Below are 6,000 nucleotides of genomic sequence, written 5' to 3' on the forward strand. Positions count from 1 at the left end.
TTTTAGAATTTGGAGTGGGCTTTTTCATTTGGTGAAGAATTTGATCCAATTTGGTTTTTAATTGAAAATTCACCCGAGGCCACCTCCCAGGGAAGCGCTCGGTTAGCTAAGGCAACACAGCGCACCATGGCCCTCTCCCAGGCTTCGAACCAAGCCTCTTCATAGCGCTACGTTTCGTAAGGTAACGTAGCACTCCTTTGCTTTCGAGTTGGTCTTCACTTCAAGCCCTGGTGAAGCCAATTTGAACCAATTTCCTTGTGCCAAGCTTCAATTGTATAGCGCTCAGTTTGCTTATGCAACATAACGCTTCATGCTTTGAAGAGAGGCTCCCTCTTTGAGCCTTGCTGAATCCACCTTTTGCTAATTTCCTCTTGAACCATAGCACTCAGTGAACTAAGTTCACGTATCGCCCTTTGTGCGCAAGGTTGAGGCTCCCTCGTTCGAGCCTTGGTGAAGACATTTTGTCTCACTTCCTTGTGATGTAGCGCTCCTTCATTCCTCCACGTGCTTGGTTCGAACCTTGGCTGCCCCATTTCTTGATATTGTACCTTGCTTTCTTCATGGGGAGGCCACAAAAAAGGTAACAAAACTAACGGAGCACTATTGCTTTCTTTAGTTCCTTGTAGCGCTCAGGTGGAAAACATAATGTAGCACCATGCTTTTGCTCTCTTGGTCTTTGCTCTAGCGCTCAATTAGAGAGCGTTGCGCTCAATTAGTGAGCGCTTGGTCCTTGCCCCTTTTGATGCGTGACACTTTTGTGCCTTGGGTCACGCTTTTCAAAGCATGGCCTAAGGTCCAAAGCGTGCTCTAAGGTTTCTTTTTCCTTTTTTTCATCATTTCTTCACCTACAAGTAATCAAAACAACCCATCAATGCATCATCAAATTCACAAAATTTATAAATCATTCAAAAATCAACCAATTATAGCTTAAACCATGTGATTTTGTGCCAAATGAATGATGGTTGAATGAATTGACATAACCATGCAAATCCACTCCAAATCACTTACTTATGATGCAAGAAAGTGCATAAAACCTAATGAAACAAGTGAAAAATGCTTGAAAAGCTAGCATAAGATGACTTGTCATCATAACACCAAACTTAAATCTTGTTTGTCCCCAAGTAAGCACTAAACATAAGAAGAAATGAAATGAAACAAAGAAGTATGCATGTCCTTATTTAGCAGATAATTGAACTTGGTTCATGGGGTTTTATGCAGACAAATGCAGCTCACTTATTACTTGTTGATATATAAGAAATGTTTCTTTAAAGGTTCACTAGAGTTGGTGCTATATTGTCTTGCTTTTTGATTGATCCCTGTGAGCTTTTTCTTTCTTTCCTTTGCTTAGAAAGCTTATTCTTTAATGAAGGCTTGGTGGCAAGTGTTGTAGCAGCCTTTTGGCTTAGTTTTTGCTCAACACTTCTTCACACTTTTTGCTCACATTTTTTTCCTAGGAACATTGATGCCCATTATCTCTTTGGATTACTAAATGCTTTATAACTAGGTTGCTCTTGATAGTGGACTTTTGGTTGGCAATCCCAGATCAGTTGATCCAAGTGGCCAAGTTTTAAAATACTCCACAGAACCTACTTGTCCAAGCATATCCTAGTACAAAAACACCACAGGCATATGTCCTAGGGTTCAAGCTATTGGTGTCTAGCCTTATTGTTTGTTTATTTGCCCATTTTTGGCTTTTATTTTCTTTTTCTTTCTTATCTTACTTCATTCTCAAGGGATATTCACTAATAAAAAGTTTTTATAGCAGCAAACTAATTCACACTTCAAAGAACATGTTATTATGCAGCTTTTATTATTCGAGCCAACCATTAAATCAAACAAATACTACCACTGAATTTCATTCTAATTTCCACAACATTGGACAATTACTTTCTTGTTTCAAACATTTTTCTTTTATTTATGCAGAAGAGAACAAAACAGAATTTAAGCTAATAAGTTCGGACAAGCACAATATGCAGGCTAGCATTCTTAGCAAACATCTCCACTTACACCTAATTGAACACTTCAGCAAGACATATAGGAATCTCCAAATTAATATACTTCAAAGCAACAAGGATTAAGTGTCAATACAACCTGTTGGGAATGTCTCTCAGCTTTTTCTTCTGTCATCATTATTTCTCTCTGTTGTTTCTCCTTTGGATGATGATGCAGAACCCTTTCACAGATTGCTTGATTTCCTGTATAATCCTTGAATGTTGCTTGTTTCTCAAGCCCTTAGACAACTGGTTAGTATGCAAGATTTGCTTGTAAGCTTTTGAACTTATTTTTGGTGTGTGAACACCAAACTTAGTTCCTTGCCAATGTTTCTTATACAGCCAGTCAACCATATATATATATATATATATATGAAACCTTCTGCCTTTGCTGAAGGTCACAAAACTAAAACTAGAAAATAAACAATGGGTAAATAGTTTTCTCTGATTGCTTGGAGCTAGCAACTGATTATGCAGAAGGTGAAAATGTGTTTTCAAATGAGATTTTAGTGGAATACCAAACTTAGCATTCTTCATTCCCCCTTGAATTATTTTGATGTGCAACACCAAACTTAGCTCCTTGCAATACAGAAAAGACTACTCAACAAGCACTCTTTTAATGTCACTAGCTTGACATCCTTCATTCTTTCTCAGCTTAGGTTCTAAACTTCCTTTTCTTTGTGCCATTGGCCTCCCAAGTAATGCTTTGCCCTGTGACCATTTGCTGTAAAATGGCTCTTTGTTGACTCATCTCCCAAGTAATCCTTTGTCACCAAGTAAGGACCAGTCCATTTGGATTTGAGCTTGCCAGGGAAGACTTTAATCATGGAGTTATATAAGAGTACTTGCTGTCTTGGTTTGAACTCCTTCCTTAAGATCTTCTTGTCATGCCACCTCTTAGTTTTTTCCTTGTATATCTTAGCATTTTCTTAAGCTTCTAGCCTAAACTCATCCAACTCATTTAGTTACAGTAGCCTCTTCTCTCCTGCTGCTTGAGAATCAAGGTTGAGGAGTTTAGTGGCCCAGAAAGCTTTATGTTCAAGCTCTACAGGGGGGTGACAAGATTTTCCATATAACAGCTAAAAAGGGGACTTTCCAATAGGAGTTTTGAATGCTGTCCTGTATGCCTAGAGTGCATCTTCTAGCTTTCTAGCCCAATCTTTTCTTGTGTTTCCTACTGTTTTCTCTAAGATCTTCTTCAACTCCTTATTTGCTAACTCAGCCTGGCCATTAGTCTGAGGGTGGTATGGTGTGGCTACTTTATGAATCACTCCATATTTGTGAAGGAGTTTCTCCATCTGCTTGTTGCAAAAATGATTACCACCATCACTGACATGACCCTTGGGTACTCCATATCTAGTGAAAATGTGCTTCTTAAAGAATTGAAGGACAATCTGTGCATCACATGTGGTTATGGCTATGGCTTCTACCCACTTTGAGACATACTCTACTGCTACCAAAATGTATTTAAAAGAGTAAGAGGGAGGAAACACGCCCATGAAATCAATGCCCCAAAGATCAAATAGCTCCACTTCTAGGATATAGTTCTGAGGCATTTCATTCCTTCTTGTCAATCCTCCAGCTCTTTAGCATTCATTACATTGGTGAACAAATTCTCTGGCATCCTTGAAGATGGTTGGCCAATAGAATCCACTCTGCAGTACTTTAGCAGCTGTTCTTTTCGGTCCAAAATGTCTACCATAGGCTAAACCATGACAATGCCACAATATATCTCTCATTGCATTTTCAGGGACATACCTCCTAATCATTCCATCAGAGTATCTCTTGAATAAGAAAGGTTCGTCCCACAAAAACTTCCTTGCTTCATTGAGTAGCTTCTTCACTTGTTGCTTGGAAAATTCTTAAGGTACTGGTAAACCACTATTTCATGGTTTATCTTGTGCTCAATTGAGTGGATTTTATCAACTCTTTACCCACTTATTTATACTATTTGCATGGTTTTACATTTGCCTTCCTAATTATGTGCTTTGATTGAAAACATGCTTCTTTGGCCTTAAGTTTCCTATGTTTTAATCCTCTCTTATTACCATTAGATGTCTTGATATGTGTGTCAAGTGATTTCAGAGATTACAAGGCAGGAATGGCTCAGAGGATAGAAAGGAAGCATGCAAAAGTGGAAGGAATAGAAGAAGTTGGAGAAATTGCTAAGCTGTCCAGCCTGACCACTTCGCACTCAAACGGCTATAACTTTAGCTACAGAGGTCCAAACGATGCGGTTCTAGTTGTGTTGGAAAGCTAACGTCCGGAGCTTCGATTTGATATATAATATGCCATCGTTGCTCTAACGCTAGGTGACGCAGTCGCGTGATCCACGCGGACGCGTGGCAGATTTCTTCTCCAGCGATTTCTGGGCTGTTTTCGACCCAGTTTGCGGCCCAGAAAACACAGATTAGAGGTTATAAAGTGGGGGAATGCATCCATACATGATGAGGCTCTCATATTCACAATTTTAGAAGTAGATATAGTTTTTAGAGAGAGAGATTCTCTCCTCTCTCTTAGGATTAGGATTTATGATTTCTCTTAGTTTTAGGAGTGACTCTCGATCCCAGGTTCAATGTTCTTTTTATTTATTTTCTCAATTTAATTTATGAACATCTATGCCAGATTTAATTTCTTTTGTTAATGCAATTCGAGGTATTTTCAGATTTAAGATTGCTTTGCTTTATTTATATTGATGCTTTTAATTTAATTTAGATATTTTTCTCCCTTTTGGCTTTGGTCAAGTGATTGGTAGTACTTGAGTTATCAAACTCAGCAAGTGATTGAAATTGGCAGATTCTGCTTGAGCTAGGATTGCTCTAACACTAGTCTCTCCACAGGAGTTGACTAGGACTTGAGACTCAAGCTAATAAGTCCACTTAACCTTCCTTTGTTTAATAAAGGCTGACCAAGTGGGATTAAAACACAATTCTCTTCACACCTGATAAGGATAACTAGGATAGGAATTCCAATTCTTATACCTTGCCAAGAGATTTTATTATTATTATTTTATTTTACTTGTCATATAACATATTCCCTCCTTACTTCCAAAACCCCAATTTACAAACTCATAACCAATAATAAGAACATACCTCCCTGCAATTCCTTGAGAAGACGACCCGAGGTTTAAATACTCGGTTATCAATTTTATAGGGGTTTGTTACTTGTGACAACCAAAAGAAGCCAAGCAAGGAATTGGCGTTGAACGCCCAAAAGAAGCACAGTTCTGGCGTTCAGACGCCAGGAACAGGTGAGGAGTTGGCGTCCAACGTCACTCCAGCTTCTAACCCTGGCATTCAAATGCCAATGAGACATACCAAGTGATGATAACAACCCCTCTAAGAAGGCTTCTCCAACCACCTCTGTAGGAAATAAACCTGCAGCAACTAAGGTTGAGGAATATAAAGCCAAGATACCTTATCCTTAAAAACTCCGCCAAGAGGAGCAGGATAAGCAATTTGCTCGCTTTGCAGATTATCTCAGGACTCTTGAAATAAAGATTCCGTTTGCAGAGGCACTTGAGCAAATACCTTCTTATGCCAAGTTCATGAAAGAGATCTTGAGTCATAAGAAGGATTGGAGAGAAACTGAAAGAGTTCTCCTCACTTAAGAATGCAGTGCAGTCATTCTGAAAAGCTTTCCTGAAAAGCTTAAAGACCCTGGGAGCTTTCTGATACCATGCATATTAGAAGGTAATTGCACCAAGACAGCTCTATGTGATCTTGGGGCAAACATCAACCTAATACCTGCATCCACCATCAGAAGGCTTGGTTTAACTGAAGAAGTTAAACCAACCCAGATATGTCTCCAACTTGCTGATGGCTCCATTAAATACCCTTCAGGCGTGATTGAAGACATGATTGTCAGGGTTGGGTCATTCGCCTTTCCCACTGACTTTGTAGTGCTGGAAATGGAGGAGCACAAGAGTGCTACTCTCATTCTAGGAAGACCTTTCCTAGCAACTGGACGAACACTCATTGATGTCCAAAAGGGGGAAGTAACCCTGAGA

This window comes from Arachis ipaensis, chromosome B2 (assembly GCF_059453495.1).
Source record: "Arachis ipaensis isolate K30076 ecotype BB chromosome B2, ASM5945349v1, whole genome shotgun sequence".
Classification (NCBI taxonomy): domain Eukaryota; kingdom Viridiplantae; phylum Streptophyta; class Magnoliopsida; order Fabales; family Fabaceae; genus Arachis; species Arachis ipaensis.